General features: G+C 45.8%; 1 long non-coding RNA gene across 2 annotated transcripts in view; it reads left to right on the forward strand.

The window, feature by feature from the left end:
- Positions 1-10,393, forward strand: part of LOC112409727 (uncharacterized) — a 12,018-nt gene extending 1,625 nt beyond the window's left edge. Inside the window, exon 3 of one of the 2 annotated variants that reach the window (XR_003005204.1) lies at positions 9,516-10,393. This is a non-coding gene — a long non-coding RNA (uncharacterized LOC112409727). Of the gene's footprint in view, positions 1-719; positions 1,150-9,515 lie in introns of those variants that run through there. The other variant, XR_003005205.1, reaches the window with a different exon arrangement.
- Positions 10,394-25,087: the final 14,694 nt, after the last annotated feature.

Genomic DNA, 25,087 nt, shown 5'->3' on the forward strand with positions numbered 1-25,087 from the left:
CCCCCAGCAAAGGAGGACATTAAATCAGAAGTACTTCTATCCCCCTTTAAGGAGAAACCTTTCACAGGAAGAGGGGAACTGTCCTCTGTGCTTACATACACACCCTGGACTCGAGCAAGACTTAGGGCTTTAGCTAAGGGGTTTCCTGACCCTAGTCAAGGCCCATTGGGATATGCAGGGAATATGAGTTAGCCATCCAAACCCGTGAGTCTGGGTTTGCAGATATGTATCCAGTAATACAGCTATTCCTTTCTGAAAGTAAAGCAAGGCAATGGATAGAGAAAGCAGAATGGAAACAGCCCTTAACAAACTTCGATTTTCGAGTAAATTACTCATTTATCCCAGAGTTTTTCCCAAAAGCCATAGCCTAGACAAAAATTCAGCAGTGCAAACAAAAACAAGATAAAATCCTAGATTATGATGTGTGAGAACTTTTAAACAATATTCTGGCATAACATTCTGGCATAACATCTGAATGTTCTCTAACCACCAAAATGATCCTTTGCTTAAGTCCATTTCAGAAGGTATAAATGAGGAATTGGCTACTGTAATTAAAAAACACAACTTAGGTTGGTCAGTGTTGCATACAAATGCCCTTACCACGCTGGCTGATGAGCTTTTCAAAATCAAGTCATCAAAGGAGAGGATACATCTGTAAAAATCGTGAACCTTCGGGACTTCCCTGATGGCACCAGTTAAGAATCTGCCTGCCAATGCAGGGGCTACAGGTTCAAGCCCTGGTCTGGGAAGATCCCACGTGCTGTGGAGCAACTACTGAGCCTGCGCTCTAGAGCCTGCAAGCCACAACTACTGAAGCCCATGCTCTGCAACGAGAAGCCTGCACACTGCAACTAGAGTAAAGCCCAGGCACTGACGCACTGCAGTTGAAGACCCAACGCAGCTAAAGGTAAATTTATGAAAAAAAAATCGTGAGCCTTCAACTGTGCCAATTAAGTAAGCAAGGTCAGGCTACAGTTAACAACCCCCCGTTCAATCCTCGACTGACAGAGGAACCTAGCATTTCCTTTTACTGTGTTTAAAAAAAAAGAAAGAAGGAATGTAGAAAAATGAAAGATCTCAAGAACAGACTAGATTTCAGATCGGAATACCGAGTTAAACAAGAATAGGGCTCCTCTGAGGGAACAGTGGGAGTCTTTCTTCTGTAACACCCTGGGAGAAGTATGTGGTCTTAGGCTACAGAAAGTAGGACCTGTAAGAGCGCTGCACTGGCTCTGGGCTAAAATCCCAAGGAATCAGGCTCACAGCCAGCACACTGGCCCACCACGGGATCATCAGGAATGATTCTTACCTCAACAGATGGACCTTGGAATGGGAAACAAAGCTTTCAAAACAAAAAGGACCGATTGCTAGCCTCCAACTAACACCCAGGCCAGGTTCATGTACAATACGTATGGAATTTATACCTGCAAATACTCACTTGATTGGAGAAACCACACTAAAGGAGATCACAACCTAAAATGGCCATATTTGGGTTCTTCTGACATTCCAAAATTTTCTTGTGTATGCAGCTAGCGAAAGCAGTCCATAGGATCAGATGGAGTGGAATGCTTATGGATATTTAGAAGCTTCTAAAAGACGAAATGATAAGCTTTTGCAGGAAATCAACCAAAACTTTATCAACATTTCTGAAAGCTGCCAGTATTACCCCTGCCTCTCCCTCTGCTCCCCCTCACTTTTCCATCCCCTCCGCCCCTTGCTGCTTCCTCTCCCCCCAGCAAAGGAGGACATTAAATCAGAAGTACTTCTATCCCCCTTTAAGGAGAAACCTTTCACAGGAAGAGGGGAACTGTTCTCTGTGCTTACATACACACCCTGGACTCGAGCAAGACTTAGGGCTTTAGCTAAGGGGTTTCCTGACCCTAGTCAAGGCCCATTGGGATATGCAGGGAATATGAGTTAGCCATCCAAACCCGTGAGTCTGGGTTTGCAGATATGTATCCAGTAATACAGCTATTCCTTTCTGAAAGTAAAGCAAGGCAATGGATAGAGAAAGCAGAATGGAAACAGCCCTTAACAAACTTCGATTTTCGAGTAAATTACTCATTTATCCCAGAGTTTTTCCCAAAAGCCATAGCCTAGACAAAAATTCAGCAGTGCAAACAAAAACAAGATAAAATCCTAGATTATGATGTGTGAGAACTTTTAAACAATATTCTGGCATAACATCTGAATGTTCTCTAACCACCAAAATGATCCTTTGCTTAAGTCCATTTCAGAAGGTATAAATGAGGAATTGGCTACTGTAATTAAAAAACACAACTTAGGTTGGTCAGTGTTGCATACAAATGCCCTTACCACGCTGGCTGATGAGCTTTTCAAAATCAAGTCATCAAAGGAGAGGATACATCTGTAAAAATCGTGAACCTTCGGGACTTCCCTGATGGCACCAGTTAAGAATCTGCCTGCCAATGCAGGGGCTACAGGTTCAAGCCCTGGTCTGGGAAGATCCCACGTGCTGTGGAGCAACTACTGAGCCTGCGCTCTAGAGCCTGCAAGCCACAACTACTGAAGCCCGTGCTCTGCAACGAGAAGCCACTGCAACGAGAAGCCTGCACACTGCAACTAGAGTAAAGCCCAGGCACTGACGCACTGCAGTTGAAGACCCAACGCAGCTAAAGATAAATTTATGAAAAAAAAATCGTGAGCCTTCAACTGTGCCAATTAAGTAAGCAAGGTCAGGCTACAGTTAACAACCCCCCGTTCAGTCCTCGACTGACAGAGGAACCTAGCATTTCCTTTTACTGTGTTAAAAAAAAAAGAAAGAAGGAATGTAGAAAAATGAAAGATCTCAAGAACAGACTAGATTTCAGATCGGAATACCGAGTTAAACAAGAATAGGGCTCCTCTGAGGGAACAGTGGGAGTCTTTCTTCTGTAACACCCTGGGAGAAGTAGAGAGACAAGACAGAGAAACAAAGCCCTAATAGATACAGGGACCACCTTTTCAGTTTTAAACCAAAACCAGAGGCTCCCTCCCATGAAGTAATACTTCAGTGTAGGTGGTAGGGATTTCTACTGCACCTCTTTATTTAGGAGAACTTAAAGGAAGGCACTCATCTTTTCTAGTAGAAAGCACCCCTATTCACCTGACAGGAAGATTTATTAGAAACTTACGAAGCCCATATTTCCTTACTCCTAAGGGGGAGATGTTTTGAGAGCTGATTTCCTTCATCACACAATGTTTGTGAGCCATGGTCAAGGTGATGCTGACGAAGACTTGCTAGGCTTAGTACCTGAAGAGTTACTGACATATGGAAGTACATTCCACACGGCCCGTTAAAAGGACCCGAGACGAGAAGAACCGCGTCAGTACCCAAATGGAGGCAGGCAGCCAGGGAGGGAGTAACACCTGACACCAGCTTACAGTGAGAAAGGCTTCATGCCTTGCACCGGCCCTCGTAACACGCTCATTCGGCCAGTTGGCAAACCTAATGGCAAGGGCTGGAGGTTTGTGGGGGGTTAGAGCTCTAGCAGTGCCACCATTACTCCTTGCCATTTGTGTAGTGCCAACCCCCATGCCTTTCCGTCCTGTGTTCTAAACAGTGACTTCTTTTCTGTGGCCTCTGCAGTGCACTGTTTAGCATCCCTGTGCATCCTGGTAGCCAGTACCCTTTGCCTTTACTTGGGATGAACGGCAGCATACGTGGACTGTAACACGGCAGGGCAATACTCACTTTCCCCAGGTATTAAAAACATACCTAGATGATCTAGCTTTTCCTCATAAATCAGTTTTGATACAATGTGCAGGTGACTTGCTATTGTGTTCAAATTCTTTGATAAATAGGAAGACAGCCTGTACTTCAAAACTAGCTCAAAGGGACAAAGTGAGGAAAAGTTACAATTTTGTAAGGCTAATGTGAAATCTTTAGGACAAATGATATCTAAAGGACCTTTAATTGACGGTGAAAGACATTTTGGCTTTCCCTGCCCCTAGGACAAAAGGGCATTCGAGGGGTTTCTAGATCCTGCAGGCTATTGCAGGAACTGGATTACAAAGTTTTTATTTTAGTGGCCCAACCATTATGTAACTTGTTTAAACAAGGCCAAGCTGAACCTCTGGGAAATAAAACATTCTGAAGCCAGAGAGACACTGAAAAGAACCCAGCTTTTTATGATTTACCCCTTTTTCTCTTTGTACATGAAAACAAAGGTGCCACACGAAGTATTAACCCAGCAACACGGCGGTTACTACCCACCGATAGGATATACAGCCAGCAGCTAGCTGCAGTAGACAAGGGCTTCCCCCGCCCTTGTCCTGGGGCTGTCTCAGCAACAGCTGTGCTGCGTCCTGAGTCACTCTCACCATCTTTGTGCCCCATGCCACGGAAGCTTTACTAAACTCTCATCACACACTTATTCAGGCCAATTAACTTCTAACGAGATTGTCTCGCTCTCACCAAATGTCTCCCCACAGGTGTGACAAACTTAATCCAGCTACCTTGCTCCCAGAAGACTCAGACGTTATCTTTTCTATCCCAGGACTGATTTTCAAGAAAGCCCAATGGATAGTCCTGACTTTGTTACTCATGGGTGGTGTGTGTCTGTGAGGACCTCACGGGAGGTGCCAGGCTGGCTGTGCCATTGTTCCTGCAGTGTCTGTCCTAGAAAATGGTCCCTTGTCTCACGTCTCTTCTGTCCAACAGGCTGAACTAATAGCACCGAGAGCCTATTTTCTATCCCAGGACTGATTTTCAAGAAAGCCCAATGGATAGTCCTGACTTTGTTACTCATGGGTGGTGTGTGTCTGTGAGGACCTCACGGGAGGTGCCAGGCTGGCTGTGCCATTGTTCCTGCAGTGTCTGTCCTAGAAAATGGTCCCTTGTCTCACGTCTCTTCTGTCCAACAGGCTGAACTAATAGCACCGAGAGCCTAAGGCTCCCTCCCATGAAGTAATACTTCAGTGTAGGTGGTAGGGATTTCTACTGCACCTCTTTATTTAGGAGAACTTAAAGGAAGGCACTCATCTTTTCTAGTAGAAAGCACCCCTATTCACCTGACAGGAAGATTTATTAGAAACTTACGAAGCCCATATTTCCTTACTCCTAAGGGGGAGATGTTTTGAGAGCTGATTTCCTTCATCATACAATGTTTGTGAGCCATGGTCAAGGTGATGCTGACGAAGACTTGCTAGGCTTAGTACCTGAAGAGTTACTGACATATGGAAGTACATTCCACACGGCCCGTTAAAAGGACCCGAGACGAGAAGAACCGCGTCAGTACCCAAATGGAGGCAGGCAGCCAGGGAGGGAGTAACACCTGACACCAGCTTACAGTGAGAAAGGCTTCACGCCTTGCACCGGCCCTCGTAACACGCTCATTCGGCCAGTTGGCAAACCTAATGGCAAGGGCTGGAGGTTTGTGGGGGGTTTGAGCTCTAGCAGTGCCACCATTACTCCTTGCCATTTGTGTAGTGCCAACCCCCATGCCTTTCCGTCCTGTGTTCTAAACAGTGACTTTTCTGTGGCCTCTGCAGTGCACTGTTTAGCATCCCTGTGCATCCTGGTAGCCAGTACCCTTTGCCTTTACTTGGGATGAACGGCAGCATACATGGACTGTAACGCGGCAGGGCAATACTCACTTTCCCCAGGTATTAAAAACGTACCTAGATGATCTAGCTTTTCCTCATAAATCAGTTTTGATACAATGTGCAGGTAACTTGCTATTGTGTTCAAATTCTTTGATAAATAGGAAGACAGCCTGTACTTCAAAACTAGCTCAAAGGGACAAAGTGAGGAAAAGTTACAATTTTGTAAGGCTAATGTGAAATCTTTAGGACAAATGATATCTAAAGGACCTTTAATTGACGGTGAAAGACATTTTGGCTTTCCCTGCCCCTAGGACAAAAGGGCATTCGAGGGGTTTCTAGATCCTGCAGGCTATTGCAGGAACTGGATTACAAAGTTTTTATTTTAGTGGCCCAACCATTATGTAACTTGTTTAAACAAGGCCAAGCTGAACCTCTGGGAAATAAAACATTCTGAAGCCAGAGAGACACTGAAAAGAACCCAGCTTTTTATGATTTACCCCTTTTTCTCTTTGTACATGAAAACAAAGGTGCCACACGAAGTATTAACCCAGCAACACGGCGGTTACTACCCACCGATAGGATATACAGCCAGCAGCTAGCTGCAGTAGACAAGGGCTTCCCCCGCCCTTGTCCTGGGGCTGTCTCAGCAACAGCTGTGCTGCGTCCTGAGTCACTCTCACCATCTTTGTGCCCCATGCCATGGAAGCTTTACTAAACTCTCATCACACACTTATTCAGGCCGATTAACTTCTAACGAGATTGTCTGGCTCTCACCAAATGTCTCCCCACAGGTGTGACAACTTAATCCAGCTACCTTGCTCCCAGAAGACTCAGACGTTATCTTTTCTATCCCAGGACTGATTTTCAAGAAAAATGCAGGGAATATGAGTTAGCCATCCAAACCCGTGAGTCTGGGTTTGCAGATATGTATCCAGTAATACAGCTATTCCTTTCTGAAAGTAAAGCAAGGCAATGGATAGAGAAAGCAGAATGGAAACAGCCCTTAACAAACTTCGATTTTCGAGTAAATTACTCATTTATCCCAGAGTTTTTCCCAAAAGCCATAGCCTAGACAAAAATTCAGCAGTGCAAACAAAAACAAGATAAAATCCTAGATTATGATGTGTGAGAACTTTTAAACAATATTCTGGCATAACATCTGAATGTTCTCTAACCACCAAAATGATCCTTTGCTTAAGTCCATTTCAGAAGGTATAAATGAGGAATTGGCTACTGTAATTAAAAAACACAACTTAGGTTGGTCAGTGTTGCATACAAATGCCCTTACCACGCTGGCTGATGAGCTTTTCAAAATCAAGTCATCAAAGGAGAGGATACATCTGTAAAAATCGTGAACCTTCGGGACTTCCCTGATGGCACCAGTTAAGAATCTGCCTGCCAATGCAGGGGCTACAGGTTCAAGCCCTGGTCTGGGAAGATCCCACGTGCTGTGGAGCAACTACTGAGCCTGCGCTCTAGAGCCTGCAAGCCACAACTACTGAAGCCCGTGCTCTGCAACGAGAAGCCACTGCAACGAGAAGCCTGCACACTGCAACTAGAGTAAAGCCCAGGCACTGACGCACTGCAGTTGAAGACCCAACGCAGCTAAAGGTAAATTTATGAAAAAAAAATCGTGAGCCTTCAACTGTGCCAATTAAGTAAGCAAGGTCAGGCTACAGTTAACAACCCCCCGTTCAATCCTCGACTGACAGAGGAACCTAGCATTTCCTTTTACTGTGTTTAAAAAAAAAAGAAAGAAGGAATGTAGAAAAATGAAAGATCTCAAGAACAGACTAGATTTCAGATCAGAATACCGAGTTAAACAAGAATAGGGCTCCTCTGAGGGAACAGTGGGAGTCTTTCTTCTGTAACACCCTGGGAGAAGCAGAGAGACAAGACAGAGAGAAACAAAGCCCTAATAGATACAGGGACCACCTTTTCAGTTTTAAACCAAAACCAGAGGCTCCCTCCCATGAAGTAATACTTCAGTGTAGGTGGTAGGGATTTCTACTGCACCTCTTTATTTAGGAGAACTTAAAGGAAGGCACTCATCTTTTCTAGTAGAAAGCACCCCTATTCACCTGACAGGAAGATTTATTAGAAACTTACGAAGCCCATATTTCCTTACTCCTAAGGGGGAGATGTTTTGAGAGCTGATTTCCTTCATCATACAATGTTTGTGAGCCATGGTCAAGGTGATGCTGACGAAGACTTGCTAGGCTTAGTACCTGAAGAGTTACTGACATATGGAAGTACATTCCACACGGCCCGTTAAAAGGACCCGAGACGAGAAGAACCGCGTCAGTACCCAAATGGAGGCAGGCAGCCAGGGAGGGAGTAACACCTGACACCAGCTTACAGTGAGAAAGGCTTCATGCCTTGCACCGGCCCTCGTAACACGCTCATTCGGCCAGTTGGCAAACCTAATGGCAAGGGCTGGAGGTTTGTGGGGGGTTAGAGCTCTAGCAGTGCCACCATTACTCCTTGCCATTTGTGTAGTGCCAACCCCCATGCCTTTCCGTCCTGTGTTCTAAACAGTGACTTCTTTTCTGTGGCCTCTGCAGTGCACTGTTTAGCATCCCTGTGCATCCTGGTAGCCAGTACCCTTTGCCTTTACTTGGGATGAACGGCAGCATACGTGGACTGTAACACGGCAGGGCAATACTCACTTTCCCCAGGTATTAAAAACATACCTAGATGATCTAGCTTTTCCTCATAAATCAGTTTTGATACAATGTGCAGGTGACTTGCTATTGTGTTCAAATTCTTTGATAAATAGGAAGACAGCCTGTACTTCAGAACTAGCTCAAAGGGACAAAGTGAGGAAAAGTTACAATTTTGTAAGGCTAATGTGAAATCTTTAGGACAAATGATATCTAAAGGACCTTTAATTGACGGTGAAAGACATTTTGGCTTTCCCTGCCCCTAGGACAAAAGGGCATTCGAGGGGTTTCTAGATCCTGCAGGCTATTGCAGGAACTGGATTACAAAGTTTTTATTTTAGTGGCCCAACCATTATGTAACTTGTTTAAACAAGGCCAAGCTGAACCTCTGGGAAATAAAACATTCTGAAGCCAGAGAGACACTGAAAAGAACCCAGCTTTTTATGATTTACCCCTTTTTCTCTTTGTACATGAAAACAAAGGTGCCACACGAAGTATTAACCCAGCAACACGGCGGTTACTACCCACCGATAGGATATACAGCCAGCAGCTAGCTGCAGTAGACAAGGGCTTCCCCCGCCCTTGTCCTGGGGCTCTCTCAGCAACAGCTGTGCTGCGTCCTGAGTCACTCTCACCATCTTTGTGCCCCATGCCACGGAAGCTTTACTAAACTCTCATCACACACTTATTCAGGCCAATTAACTTCTAACGAGATTGTCTCGCTCTCACCAAATGTCTCCCCACAGGTGTGACAAACTTAATCCAGCTACCTTGCTCCCAGAAGACTCAGACGTTATCTTTTCTATCCCAGGACTGATTTTCAAGAAAGCCCAATGGATAGTCCTGACTTTGTTACTCACGGGTGGTGTGTGTCTGTGAGGACCTCACGGGAGGTGCCAGGCTGGCTGTGCCATTGTTCCTGCAGTGTCTGTCCTAGAAAATGGTCCCTTGTCTCACGTCTCTTCTGTCCAACAGGCTGAACTAATAGCACCGAGAGCCTGCCCGTTGGCAAAAGGAAAGCCCGCTAATACCTACACAGACGGCCGCCGTGCTTCTGGGGGGGACCATGACTTGGGTATGCTTTGGCAACAGGATTTCTAACATCCCGAGGACAGCCTATTAAAAATGGTAAACATGCAGCAGACTTGTTGGATGCCATTCTGCTGCCAGGTGCACTTGCCATTAAGGTATCATTCAAAGGCTGACACTGCTGCAGCAAAAGGAAACTCTTTAGCTGATCACGTTGCCAAGACTGAGGCTCTGCAAAACGAAAACAAGCTACTAAGCACTGCCTCTCCCTTTCAGCCTCCCAGAAACCTTACTGACGTGGTCCAGTTTCAAGGAGAGGCACCAGAAAACAGACACCTGGACGCACAGGGAGGCAGCCTGAACTCACGAGCTGTGGATACACCCAGACGGGAGGCCTATCCTTCCCTTTGAAGCTCAATATTCTATTTTGCAATATATTCACGAGTTAACACACTGGAACCCAGGTAGACGGTATTATGGGGTAAAAAACTGTTGAAAGGCTTTTGTGAGAGCTCGGGAATTATTCAAGATGTACCACTTGTCCAAAATATAAGCCAGGGAAGCCGTTACATAGTTCTCAAGGGAATTTGCCACGACCTGCAGGTCCCGTTGCGACTTGGCAGACCTCTCAAGGTTATCAGTATGTTCTTGTTACGATTTGTATGTTTTCACACTGGGTTGAGGCATCCCATGCTGAAGGGCCACAGCCCAATCTGTAGGACATTTTATTTTACCAAGAGTGATGCCCATTTGGGGAGTCCCCTCAGAACCACATAGTGACAGAGGAACTCATTTTACTGGACAAACTGTTAAGATTTGGCCAATTATGCAGCATTTCCATTGCGCTTATCACCACCAGTCCTCTGGGTTAGTAGAAAGAACAAATGGAACAATTAAAACCCAACTGGCTAAGATGATGAATGCTTATTCCTTACCTGGCCTGAGGCCCTTCCATTGGTTCTCCTCAACCTCAGATCCACCTGTTTTGGAAAACAGTTGTTTCCTTTTGAGATTATCAGGGGGAGTCCAGTGAGACTGGATGAGGGATTATATGAACCTATAGTAATGAAAAGGGATAGATTACGTTATTGCAAGGGTTTAATTGAATTAACAGGACGTTATAAGTGTTAATGCATAAGTTAAAGCATAACTTATCACAGTACGCTTTCTTTAAAAAGATCCTGCAGGCTATTGCAGGAACTGGATTACAAAGTTTTTATTTTAGTGGCCCAACCATTATGTAACTTGTTTAAACAAGGCCAAGCTGAACCTCTGGGAAATAAAACATTCTGAAGCCAGAGAGACACTGAAAAGAACCCAGCTTTTTATGATTTACCCCTTTTTCTCTTTGTACATGAAAACAAAGGTGCCACACGGAGTATTAACCCAGCAACACGGCGGTTACTACCCACCGATAGGATATACAGCCAGCAGCTAGCTGCAGTAGACAAGGGCTTCCCCCGCCCTTGTCCTGGGGCTGTCTCAGCAACAGCTGTGCTGCGTCCTGAGTCACTCTCACCATCTTTGTGCCCCATGCCATGGAAGCTTTACTAAACTCTCATCACACACTTATTCAGGCCAATTAACTTCTAACGAGATTGTCTCGCTCTCACCAAATGTCTCCCCACAGGTGTGACAAACTTAATCCAGCTACCTTGCTCCCAGAAGACTCAGACGTTATCTTTTCTATCCCAGGACTGATTTTCAAGAAAGCCCAATGGATAGTCCTGACTTTGTTACTCACGGGTGGTGTGTGTCTGTGAGGACCTCACGGGAGGTGCCAGGCTGGCTGTGCCATTGTTCCTGCAGTGTCTGTCCTAGAAAATGGTCCCTTGTCTCACGTCTCTTCTGTCCAACAGGCTGAACTAATAGCACCGAGAGCCTGCCCGTTGGCAAAAGGAAAGCCCGCTAATACCTACACAGACGGCCGCCGTGCTTCTGGGGGGGACCATGACTTGGGTATGCTTTGGCAACAGGATTTCTAACATCCCGAGGACAGCCTATTAAAAATGGTAAACATGCAGCAGACTTGTTGGATGCCATTCTGCTGCCAGGTGCACTTGCCATTAAGGTATCATTCAAAGGCTGACACTGCTGCAGCAAAAGGAAACTCTTTAGCTGATCACGTTGCCAAGACTGAGGCTCTGCAAAACGAAAACAAGCTACTAAGCACTGCCTCTCCCTTTCAGCCTCCCAGAAACCTTACTGACGTGGTCCAGTTTCAAGGAGAGGCACCAGAAAACAGACACCTGGACGCACAGGGAGGCAGCCTGAACTCACGAGCTGTGGATACACCCAGACGGGAGGCCTATCCTTCCCTTTGAAGCTCAATATTCTATTTTGCAATATATTCACGAGTTAACACACTGGAACCCAGGTAGACGGTATTATGGGGTAAAAAACTGTTGAAAGGCTTTTGTGAGAGCTCGGGAATTATTCAAGATGTACCACTTGTCCAAAATATAAGCCAGGGAAGCCGTTACATAGTTCTCAAGGGAATTTGCCACGACCTGCAGGTCCCGTTGCGACTTGGCAGACCTCTCAAGGTTATCAGTATGTTCTTGTTACGATTTGTATGTTTTCACACTGGGTTGAGGCATCCCATGCTGAAGGGCCACAGCCCAATCTGTAGGACATTTTATTTTACCAAGAGTGATGCCCATTTGGGGAGTCCCCTCAGAACCACATAGTGACAGAGGAACTCATTTTACTGGACAAACTGTTAAGATTTGGCCAATTATGCAGCATTTCCATTGCGCTTATCACCACCAGTCCTCTGGGTTAGTAGAAAGAACAAATGGAACAATTAAAACCCAACTGGCTAAGATGATGAATGCTTATTCCTTACCTGGCCTGAGGCCCTTCCATTGGTTCTCCTCAACCTCAGATCCACCTGTTTTGGAAAACAGTTGTTTCCTTTTGAGATTATCAGGGGGAGTCCAGTGAGACTGGATGAGGGATTATATGAACCTATAGTAATGAAAAGGGATAGATTACGTTATTGCAAGGGTTTAATTGAATTAACAGGACGTTATAAGTGTTAATGCATAAGTTAAAGCATAACTTATCACAGTACGCTTTCTGTAAATGATGATCAGATGCCCTATGACCTACAACCAGGAGACTCTGTATACTGGAAAAGGCATCATTTAAAGGACTCTCTCCAACCTCGATGGAAAGTCCCTATCAGGTTCTTTTAAGTAGCTCATGCACAGCAAAATCGAAGGTAACTGACTCTTGGATTCATATTTCCCACCTAAAGAGGCACCGGTCTGGTCTATAGAGAGGACTGCTGACCTCAAACTCACCTTAAAGTGATGCTCTGATAGGAAAGAAACACCAATGCCAGGACGAGAAGACGACGACATCAGGAGACAGCTATCCCAAGGTGCTGGACATGACCGTATGATTATTTATAACATTTTTTGATTTGGACTTTATGCACATGAATCAAATGTTTTTCTGTCATGGGTACGATCCTATGCAGGTTTTAGAAGTCATTGCAGTTGTTGGGTTTGTGGTCAGTTACCTACATCCACTACTTCTGGTTAGTGGGTTTCTCCTCTCCAAGGCTCTGATTGGATGGCCTGTAGAAAATTTTAGAAAAAAGTAGTTCTGTCTGAGCTGCAACTGATGCTCCTATGGGAACCCCTCACTTGGCCAGTCAAGCATCCTTGCTTTGACTTTGGCCATAAATGAGTTTTCCCTTAAAGTTACTCAAGCTCAGTCAGAGCAACAAGCTAAATTTCAGTCAAAAATGATAACTTCCTGACTATTATTAGGAGGGACCCCCCCCCCTCAGTTATATGGCTAATACCAGGCTGTGGTCCCTTAAGGCGCCCCCCTATGTTGGGAACAATTAAATCACACTAAAGATATTCAGCCTAATAACACCAGAAAATTAGGCTGGGTGCCTTAATGAAAAATGTCAGTGTATCATCATTTCCCTTAAAGATAGTGATTGATATGGAACAGACTGGGTCAGGCACCCAGGAGTATGCTGGGTTGCACCTAATGGAACTCAGTGGTTTTGTGGCACCAATCTACATCCCTGGCTTCTTCCAGGATGGATGGGAAGATGTACTTTAGGATTCCCTAGGGCTCAAGGCCACTTGTGTGCTAATTTAGAGATGACTCCAGCAAATTTACCAAGAGATCTGTATTCCCCTGGTATGATCATGTAGCATCTATTTTTATGCTATTAGTAGGATTGGAAGATGTATCTCCCCATATCAAAGCCTTAACAGAATTCACCCAAAAGCCCCTAAATGATTAATCCTTGAGGCCGCCTCTATGATGAGAAAAGTGGTATTACAGAATCACATGGCCCTTGATAGCCTTATAGCATCTCAAGGAGGCACCTGTGCTATAATTCAAACCGAATGCTGTGTTTTCATACCAGACAAATCCTCTACTAGGATGCATTTAATGACCACATGAAAAACCAGATTTCTGCCTTAAGTGATTCACTTCCTAGTCTTGGTGATGGCTGTAGGGAGCTGGTTTGGTTCTGGAACCTCATGGCTTAATTCCCTACTTATGACTTATTTCTAGAATATATTAATAACATTTACCCATACAGTATAACCTAAGGAGGCTTAACACTCATTTGAGAATGCTTCCCATGTAATTAAACATACCGAGCAATCTTAGTTTAGTCTCTCAGATGCTTTGGGGTTCCGGGTTCCTTTTTTTCAACCTGTCACACCTTTTTTTCCATATTAGCTTGTCCCTTATTTTCTTTCCTATTTAGAAATAACCAGCTTTAGGACCAAATTACTTTTCCCCTTAACAAAATGCATTTTCACTCCTCTTACCTTCTTTTAATGAAAACAAACATCCTACTTTTCTTATATACTGAAATGTTTCCCTTATTTTAGTAGCTTTACATATATTACAACTTTTAACCCTTAAAAACTGTAATCTCTGGCAAAAACAAAGAAGCAATTGTGATCATACCACCGTTTACTGATTGGAAAACTTATGAATATATTCTACAACCTCCAGAAACATACATCTTCTCATAGCATAATTTCTTTCCTCAATGTGGTATAAGACGTGTGTCTCAAAAACCCAAACCCAAACGTGTTTAGGTTTTCTCTCATAAGACAAAAGTGGGTAAACCTAGACTCATTTAGCAATTTAGCAAAACCCTAAAGTTTCAAATTGCCAAAATCTAGACTCATTTAGCAATTAATTTAGCAAAACTCTAAAGTTTCAAATTGCCAAAATCTAGAGAGAGTATTAAGTAGATTTTCTAAAACATAGTTATTCCCAAAGTTCAACTCCCAGAACTCTTATTTACATTTAACTTATTTAAAAGTTCCATTGTATCAAGTTATTTTCCTTGTGACGATTCTGTAACAGGATTAATAAGATCTTACTAACTTTCCTAAATACAATAAAAATTATAGTTCATGCCTCTGAAGGCATCTGTCTTCAGGCATCAACAAGCTTAAATTTTAACACCAGATATTTAATACCGAATATTTCCCAGATCATGTGAACCTGAAATTCATTTGGGTTAGTTACTTTTATATTTCTGAGAATTTAGATAAGCATTTAATTTCCTTTAAGCCAATTACATAGAGCTCATTTACAAATTAATTTTGATAGCATCTGGAGGTAAACACATATCTATAACATACAGACACCCATATAGACACAGATCTCAGTTTTCCTGCTTGAGTTAAAACTCTCCTTCCCTTTTTTCTCTTCAGTCTCAGGAACTGGAGATTGTCAGAACATCTGTATCTCCAAGGCACAGGGAGAGTAAAGCAAGTTCCTCTTAGGAAGCCAGCTTCCTCTCACTGCATATGCAGGAACCAGTCTTTTAGAACATCAAGAGAGCCCCATTTTGGCCATTTTCAAGGTGAGAGTTCCTTCAGTACCCAAATAGCCAATTCAGTTTAAATAACACAATAGCGCATATCATTCACTCACATTCACACAGCTCACTTCCGGACAAACTTGTAGGTGGCTCTGAGTCAGGCTGAAGAGCAAATTAAGCAGTTTCTACGAGTGCCTACACCACGTTCAGGTTACCAGGGCCCTGTAACGAGGGTCAATACCAGGACGGTCTCTGAGAACAATTAATCTTTTCAGTTTCCCTCCTACCAGTGGGGTCTCCCCCAAAACCAGGACCCCTAACAAGGTTCAAAACCAGGAAGAGAAAACAGGGTTTGGACTCATGCACCAAGACACAAACACATACCTACCCAAGATAAGAGCCAAACCCATTCCAAAAGGCTCACTTTGATTCAATAGTATAAAGGCTAAAGAATTTCATACCATTTACCTTCCCCGGTTTTAGATGAAATATGGTGGTGTGATTTAGAGAGCTACTGGGGCCATTTCTCCCTGGACCCCAAGAAATACTGGGGCTAAGCAGTGTTACAATAAAATAACATTTTCTTCCTTTACATAGGAGCCTGGCTGAAAATGTCCCAGTTTTGTAAAATACACCCTAGGGGACTCCAAGATGGAATAGAGCTCTGATTTCACATTCTTTCACACAGCCAGTGTCACCAGAACCAGACTAGTGTCCAGGGCTTCTCAGGGTCACAGTTCCCTAGCACAAGCATCCCTAGCACAAGCATGGAAAGTTTCCCACCTGCTGTTCCAACCGGCGTGCAGCTGAGCTGTGGTCTAATAGGGGGCGACTGTAGGCAGTGCCGGGAGACCGAGACACTCCTTGACCCAGAAGGGAAAACCTAGTTAAAGTGGTGCTCTGCTCAAAACCAGATGACTAAGTCCTATGCCTCCCCTCTCCCCAAAAGAAAAATCCCAACCAAGGCACCCAGTAGGGAAGAACACCTGGTGTTGACACACAGGTTCCACCACTTACCAGATGTCTCAGACCAGGACCACAGCCTTGCTTCCTTCATCAGGGAATCGAAAGCGCCATGGCCCAGCGATGTCCAGTCAGCGGCAGGCACTGGGGGCTGTGCCTGAGACAAAAGCGCCTGGGCAGCTGCTGGACAGAAGGAAACACAATAAATTCCAAAGTAACAAAGTGGTCATGTTCTTTCTAGAACAGGACAATACATTTCCAAATACCAAAACGATAGACTTTTTTTTCTAAATACCACATTTTTGGAAAGAAAATAACATTACTAAATAACGCTTGCATTTAAAAGTAAATCAGAAGGGGGTTAAGAAATATTTAGAACTGAATGAAAATGAAAACAAAAATGTCAGAATTTGTGGGACAAAGTTAAAGCAATACTTAAAGGAAAACAATATTCAATATAAAAATTTACAAAGAGGAAAACTAAATAAACTCAAAGTAACAAGAAGGAAGGACATAAATATAAGGACAAATAAATAGATTATTGGAAAAAAAATAACCAAAAACCCCTACTGCTTGCAAAGATGAATGATATAAACAAATCTTGAGGAGATACAAATAAACTATAGAACCAACCAAAACAACTAGACATTAAGAGGTTTGCCAAAATATATTTTTAAAAAGCATGCATTAATAATGATGAAGTGTAGATGAAAGACATTTTTTGAAAATATAAATGGTGAAATTGCAACAAGAGCAAAGTGGGAACTTCAATCAATACACGTTATAGAAACTGGAGGACAATCAACGCTCTCACGTCACACGATACGGAATAACCTGGACTGACGGGCAAAGGATGAAGAACGCGATTCCCAGAGCCGCCCCTGAAAGCTGAGTGCACAGTTAAAAAGGAGAAATTACAATGGAGCATGAGAACAACAGACCGACTCAGAAGCGGCATGGGCACGATGAACAAGAGCGGATCAGGCCTGCGTCCACCCAGATGAGTAGTTACGTTAGATGCATCAGACTAAACAGAACCACGGTGTTGGGCTGGAGAACGCGCTCTCACGAGGCCCTCCCCTGCGTGACCTGCACAGGCACAGAGAGCCTGGGGGTGACGGCTGGGGAGACACTGACTCCGAGGTGCTCGACCAGCAACCGGGCTTCAAGAGGCACAGAATCATCAGGAAGAAGAGGGACCCCCCCCACACCACAAACAGATCAACGGGAACAGGGAGCCCTCACGATGAGCCTGCACCGGCGACACAGCTGGTAAGCACGAGTAGCCACACGGTCGGAAGAGACGGGAGGGGTGGTGCCGGGACCCCAGCGTCTGCTCGGGCCCGGCAGGGCAGGGGGCCAAGCCACGCGGACCTGAGCCCCCTGGTGTCAGCCGGGAGAAGAAGATCCACGGAGGCCTGGACCCAGTGCTTCCACTCCTGCGATGACCCCGAAGCTCCGGCCCACAGCAGGTGGGGCACACGGGTGTCCCCTGAAGCACGGCTGTGACCCTGCGGAGCCGGAGCCCGTCCGGGTGGGCAGCGCTGAAGGCCTGGATCGGAGCGACACGGGTCCCCGGCTGGACCTGGAAATGACAGAGAGAACGTCTGTCTCCACACAAAAAAGTACTGAGTGGGTGAACAACCAGCATCCGTCCCCAATGCCATTTGTACAAAATGACAACAATACGTGTTTTTAAAGGAACATGTTCACATAAAACTTGCAGCCAACAAGTACAGTCGGCACCCTGACCGTGTCCCCTGGCCAGCTGGTCCCTCTGTCTGCAGAGTGGCTGCACCCAGGGCAGGCAGGGAAATGCTGGCACTGACGCCCAGAAGCAGCCCCACCCACTACTGCTGAGCCGGGCCTCAGGGCTGTCCGTGCTTCCCGGGCCAGAATCCATCCGGCTGCCAGCGGTGGACTGAGAGTTGGCCTCCTCTCCCCTTTTCCTGCTCCAGCCGCCTCCCTCCAGCACGGAGTGTGCTACCTGCCCTACCCGCCCTTGTCTCAGTGTCTGCTGGGAAGCGATCCGACGCGGGACAGCAGCACAGGGCGAGTCCCACAGAGGACTGGGGGACGGAGTGGGGACAGGGAAGAAAGTCACAGTCCTTAAGGGAAAAAGGCCCTGCCGCTGACCAGTGGTGCCGGACCTAAGGAGGGTGATGGGCCCAGTGTCCTCACCTGAGGCCTGACGACAAAGGCTCTGCCTGCCCTGATCTCAGGAAGTGGCCGAGGAGGACAGTGGTTCCTACCTGAACTTTTTAAGGGTAAACAATTCTTTTATAGACCTAGTATACTAAGTATACTAAAGCTTTCTCCTCACAGCCCAAGAGCCTGTTTGATTCGTACATTGAAACTGGGCTCAAATTCGTGTCCTTAAGTTTCAGAGTTTTGTTAACTGGCCTATAACATTTCCACTGACAAAACAGTAAGTGATTTTTATTTTCATCTTCTGCTTAAGAGGCCCAGTCAGGTGACTGTTCGGCCTGAATGTTAAAAGCTACGAGTTTATTATTTGCAGGATTGTAAATGACACCCAAGATACTGAAAGTAAGTGTCAACTGATGTATTAAAACTGAGTTTCATTTCCCAGACTGTGCGTTCTAAGCATGATTTCATTTATTAGAACACCTTACTACACTAGAACTAAGAAAGACAAGAAAAAAAATTATCTATCACTACATAGTTACATGCACAGAATCAGTTATCTCAAAACTCTCTTAAATTTTGAAATCTGAATTTTCTATTTTGAGTTTCTTAAGAAACTTACTGAGGGGCTTCCACTTCCCTGGTGGCACAGTGGTTGAGAATCTGCCTGCCAATGAAGGGGACACGCGTTCGATCCCGGTCCGGGAAGATCCCACATGCTGCGAAGCAACTAAGCCCGTGCGCCACAACTACTGAGCCTGCGCTCTAGAGCCAGTGAGCCACAACTACTGAGCCTGTGTGCCTAGAGCCCGTGCTCCACAATGAGAGAAGCCACCGGACTGCAATGAAGAGTAGCTCCCGCTGGCCACAGCTGGAGAAAGCCCACGTGCAGCAATGAAGACCCCACACAGCCAAAAATAAATAAATTACTTCTTTTTAAAAAACTTACTGAGACCTCTATGCAAACAAAATTGAAAATGTAGATGAAATAGATAATTTCCTAGGAAAAAATTTTACTGAATTCAACCCCAGTTGTGACAAAGCATAAAGGGGCTGGTTTACACAGAAGAAATACAGAAATTCATCAGGGAACTACCCCACAAAAAAAGGACCAAGCCCAGGCAGTTTCAAAATAGAGAGTTCCACCAAACTTTTACAGTTCCGATAGCTCCAATATGAAATTATTGCAGAGAACAGATTTCAATTTTCTTTTATCAAGCAAGCATAACATACCTGAAACTGATTCAGAGAGCCCTCACACACAAAAGAAAATTTTAGACCAATATCATTTATGAACTTGTAAAATTCAAATAAAATACTATGTAAAGTTTCAAACAAAATATTAGCAAGTAAAGCGGACTCTCATACCACATTAAGAAAGCAAAAGTCGGACTTCCCTGGTGGTGCAGTGGTTAAGAATCTGCCTGCCAATGCAGGGGACACAGGTTCAAGCCCTGGTCCAGGAAGATCCTACATGCCGCGGAGCAACTAAGCCCGTGCACCACAACTGCTGAGCCTGCGCTCTAGAGCCCGCGAACTTCAACTACTGAAGCCCGTGCACCTAGAGCCCGTGCTCCACAACAAGAGAAGCCACCGCAATGAGAAGCCCGCGCACCGCAATGAAGAGTAGCCCCCGCTCGCCACAACTAGAGAAAGCCCATGTGCAGCAATGAAGACCCAGCACAGCCAAAAATAAACTTTAAAAAAAAAAAAAAAGCAGAAGTTAACAACCAAGTGAGATTTGTGCAGGAACACAGGGTGGTTTGATATGGGAAATCTATCAATACCATCTTAATAGGTCTGAGATGAAAAGCTGCATGATTACCTCCAAGATGCTGGAAAATAATTTTAACAAAATTCAACACCCATTCTTAACAAGCACTTCAGATAATCTGAACAGATGGATACTTCTTATCACGAAAATACCCTAAAGGCACAGGTTCCCAGAAGGGGATACCGAGGAGTCTGCAAGGACTTGACTACCTCTGCTGTTTAACATCCTGTTGGGTATTCGCCAATATAACTAGACAAGAAAAAACAAAGATGGGCCTAACAACTGGAAAGGCAGTACAAAAGCAGTACAAGCATCTCTATACACAGGATGGTATTATGCTTGGAAAATCTAGATAACCAATGACAAAACTAACTCAAAAAAAAAAATTCAAGTTAGCAGGATATAAACTGACATGCAAAAAGCAGTAACCTTCATGTACAAAATTATAAGCAAATACAGTGGGAAAGAAAAGCCCTTTAAAGATAGCAAGAAAAGCAATAAGCAGCTTAGTACACCAGCCAAGACGTGTGCAAAACCTGCATTAGGAGAAACTTGAAACATCCTGGACACACAAAAGCGGACATGTCAGACTGAAGCCAGCCGCGAACCCTCTGGCCTGGCTATCGCCGAGCTCAGGGTCCCACGCCTGCCTGCCCTTGGGTCTGGGTCAGCTTTGTGACAACAGAATGTGGCAGGAAGGATGCTTGAGGGTTTCAGGCAGGATGGGACTGGCAGCCTCGCCTCCTGTCTCTGCACCATGAGCCTGAGAAGCCACAAGTCCTCTGAACTTGCGCAGCTGCCGCGGGAAAGGCCTGAGGCCACGTGGAGGAGAGGCCCTCACCGGAGCAGCTCTCCCGCAGGTGGCAAAGCTGCCCCGGGCCCTGCAGGGCGGCTGGGTGACCGCATAGAACAGAGCAGGGCCCAGCCAACCACCCGTGACTCCTGACTGAGAAGCGGCAGGTGTTTCAACCCACAGAGTTGTGGGCGGTTGGCTGCGCAGTGCTGGTGACAGAAAGAGCAGATGTGAACAAGTGGAAAGGCTTTTCTTGTCCTGGGACTGGTGCCTCTGCACCACCAAGATGTCAGACGCCTCCAAGTTACTGCGAAATGAATGAGAACTCAACAAAAGACCAATAACCCCCTTTTTTTGTTTTTTGCAGTTCAACAAAACTATGATATTATAGTTCATTTGGAAAAATACACAAAAGTAGCTAGAAAACACTGAAACAACCCACAGAGTCTCTATGATGGAAAAACCGCTGGACTGACCAACAATGACCAACGGGAGAGGACACCAAGACCAGAGACGGAGCCACGCGCCCAAGAAAATCCAGCTCGAGAGAAGTGGCATCTCAAACCAGTATATACAACAGTGATTATTTCTGTACGTTACAAACGGATCTCCAGGATAAGTCCCGTTACCCCGCTCGCCACAACTAGAGAAAGCCCATGTGCAGCAATGAAGACCCAGCACAGCCAAAAATAAACTTTAAAAAAAAAAAAAAAAGCAGAAGTTAACAACCAAGTGAGATTTGTGCAGGAACACAGGGTGGTTTGATATGGGAAATCTATCAATACCATCTTAATAGGTCTGAGATGAAAAGCTGCATGATTACCTCCAAGATGCTGGAAAATAATTTTAACAAAATTCAACACCCATTCTTAACAAGCACTTCAGATAATCTGAACAGATGGATACTTCTTATCACGAAAATACCCTAAAGGCACAGGTTCCCAGAAGGGGATACCGAGGAGTCTGCAAGGACTTGACTACCTCTGCTGTTTAACATCCTGTTGGGTATTCGCCAATATAACTAGACAAGGAAAAACAAAGATGGGCCTAACAACTGGAAAGGCAGTACAAAAGCAGTACAAGCATCTCTATACACAGGATGGTATTATGCTTGGAAAATCTAGATAACCAATGACAAAACTAACTCAAAAAAAAAAATTCAAGTTAGCAGGATATAAACTGACATGCAAAAAGCAGTAACCTTCATGTACAAAATTATAAGCAAATACAGTGGGAAAGAAAAGCCCTTTAAAGATAGCAAGAAAAGCAATAAGCAGCTTAGTACACCAGCCAAGACGTGTGCAAAACCTGCATTAGGAGAAACTTGAAACATCCTGGACACACAAAAGCGGACATGTCAGACTGAAGCCAGCCGCGAACCCTCTGGCCTGGCTATCGCCGAGCTCAGGGTCCCACGCCTGCCTGCCCTTGGGTCTGGGTCAGCTTTGTGACAACAGAATGTGGCAGGAAGGATGCTTGAGGGTTTCAGGCAGGATGGGACTGGCAGCCTCGCCTCCTGTCTCTGCACCATGAGCCTGAGAAGCCACAAGTCCTCTGAACTTGCGCAGCTGCCGCGGGAAAGGCCTGAGGCCACGTGGAGGAGAGGCCCTCACCGGAGCAGCTCTCCCGCAGGTGGCAAAGCTGCCCCGGGCCCTGCAGGGCGGCTGGGTGACCGCATAGAACAGAGCAGGGCCCAGCCAACCACCCGTGACTCCTGACTGAGAAGCGGCAGGTGTTTCAACCCACAGAGTTGTGGGCGGTTGGCTGCGCAGTGCTGGTGACGGAAAGAGCAGATGTGAACAAGTGGAAAGGCTTTTCTTGTCCTGGGACTGGTGCCTCTGCACCACCAAGATGTCAGACGCCTCCAAGTTACTGCGAAATGAATGAGAACTCAACAAAAGACCAATAACCCCCTTTTTTTGTTTTTTGCAGTTCAACAAAACTATGATATTATAGTTCATTTGGAAAAATACACAAAAGTAGCTAGAAAACACTGAAACAACCCACAGAGTCTCTATGATGGAAAAACCGCTGGACTGACCAACAATGACCAACGGGAGAGGACACCAAGACCAGAGACGGAGCCACGCGCCCAAGAAAATCCAGCTCGAGAGAAGTGGCATCTCAAACCAGTATATACAACAGTGATTATTTCTGTACGTTACAAACGGATCTCCAGGATAAGTCCCGTTACCGTCTGTCACCACACAAGGATGCTACATAATTATTGACTTTTCCCCACACTGTACACTTGATAAATGGATGAATTGGATGGTATGTGAATTATAGTTCAAGAGAGCTGTTAACATGAATGAAATCTGTCACGAGGAATAAAGAGAACAGGATGGAGGCAACAGAGAAGGCAGTGACCTTTCTCTAAACACAGTGTTTTGAACAGTTTTGACTTCTGGATAATATTCTACATGTGCAAAAAAATACAATCAGATTAACAAGAACTGGAGAAAACCCTAACACTGAATGCAAAAAGAAACAAGTGCACAGGACTGTCTCTCTAGTAACATGATCACCGGAAGGCAAGGTGGGGAAGGAGGAGGTTAAGTAACTGAACACAGAGCACTGTGACTGTACACCCTCGGAATAAAGAAAAAAATTCTGCAAACTCTTCTTGGTTGTTGGGTTCTGTGCACGGGTGGCAGTTCTGCATCTGTGTGCACATATGGACGTGTGACCCATGTGTGACCTCACTGATACCATAGCCAGAGTCCCTGCAGAGCAGGACAGGATGGGGCGGGCGAGGCGGAAGGGCCTAGAGGCTGTGATAACCCGCTAGCAATGAGCACATGGCACACTTACATCCCGATTCCCAGACACCATTCCTCACGAAAGAACCAGGTCCTCGGAGAAACGGGTGAATCCAGCACCGGGACAACACAGCACGAGGGCATCCTGTCGCAGAGAAATCAGGGAGGTAATCGAAAACAACGACGGGTGTGAAAAAGGACACTGGGGGCAGCCTGAACGCCCCGGCGAAGCAGGGACAATGTATAAGGACAACAGGGAGTTACACATAACCTCCAACCTGCTGTGCACAGAATAAAGCTACGGAATGAACCCATGAGCCCGTATTGATAATGCATTAAAAGTGGGAAGATTCTATTTACGACAGAACGTGGCTAATCAATGTGGAAGGAACGATGGTCGGGAAGTTGACGGTCCGCGAGCATTGCAGGAAGAGTGGGGTTGTGAGCGGACGGTAAACCTGGGGCAGGAGGCGGCTCCGTGCAGACACGGGACCGTCGGTGTCACCGCCTCCCCCCACGTTCCTCATTAATGACAAGAGGGATGATGACAACTGTCTAGTGAGAACCAGACAACACCGCGACCCGGCCACCGAGTTTCACACACTAACGCCTCAGGGTCTGAGGCCCAAGAAGGACAGCGACGCTTACCTGGTTCTCCAGCCAAAAATGCGTCCCTGAGTCCAATCCTGACAGAGCTCCTGACCCGCCCACCCTCAGGGGGCTTCTACCGCACAGCTGGCTGCTATTCCTCCGAAATACCCAGGCTGTCGAAGAGAAAGAGAGGCTGAGGGACGTGACACCCGAAGGCCGCAGGGATCCCGGGCTGCGTCCAGGCCAGGAGAGCGAGGACAGGAGGATGGACGGGGCGGCCACCCGGCTAACCACCTGGCTGCACATCAGACCAAAGTGCAGACTCTGTGCCATCTCTCTGGCTGACACCAGGTGAGGCTACTTAGGAGGACGTCCTCCGTCACAGGCTCACGCACGCAGTATCGACGGGTGACGGACGCAGGGAAGCCGGGAGACGGGGAAACACGCGGCAACATGGTAAGAATCGGTAAACCCAGGTAAGGGGTGTATGGGGTTGTTTGTTTGTATTTACTATTTTCCCAACCTTTTTCTAAGTTTGAAATTAGTTCAAAATAAAAAGTTGAAGATAAATATAAAATGGAACAAGAGCACACTTCTGGGGGCCTTGCTTCTGAGAGGGTGCCGAGTCCCGCGCCACCGCCGTCTCCCCTCCGTCAACGAAGATGCTTTTGACAAAGGTCAGCAGGGCTTCCCTGGGGGCGCAGTGGTTGAGAATCTGCCTGCTAATGCAGGGGACGCGGGTTCGAGCCCTGGTCTGGGAAGATGCCACATGCCGCGGAGCAACTGGGCCCGTGAGCCACAACTACTGAGCCTGCGCGTCTGGAGCCCGTGCTCCGCAAGAGAGGCCGCAATAGTGAGAGTCCCGTGCAACGTGATGAAGAGTGACCTCCGCTTGCCACAACTAGAGAAAGCCCTCGCACAGAAACGAAGACCCAACACAGCCATAAATAAATAAATAAATTTTTAAAAGCCAAGCATTAAAAAAAA

This window comes from Neophocaena asiaeorientalis, unplaced genomic scaffold (genome assembly GCF_003031525.2).
Source record: "Neophocaena asiaeorientalis asiaeorientalis breed wild unplaced genomic scaffold, Neophocaena_asiaeorientalis_V1.1 scaffold521, whole genome shotgun sequence".
NCBI classification, from domain to species: domain Eukaryota; kingdom Metazoa; phylum Chordata; class Mammalia; order Artiodactyla; family Phocoenidae; genus Neophocaena; species Neophocaena asiaeorientalis.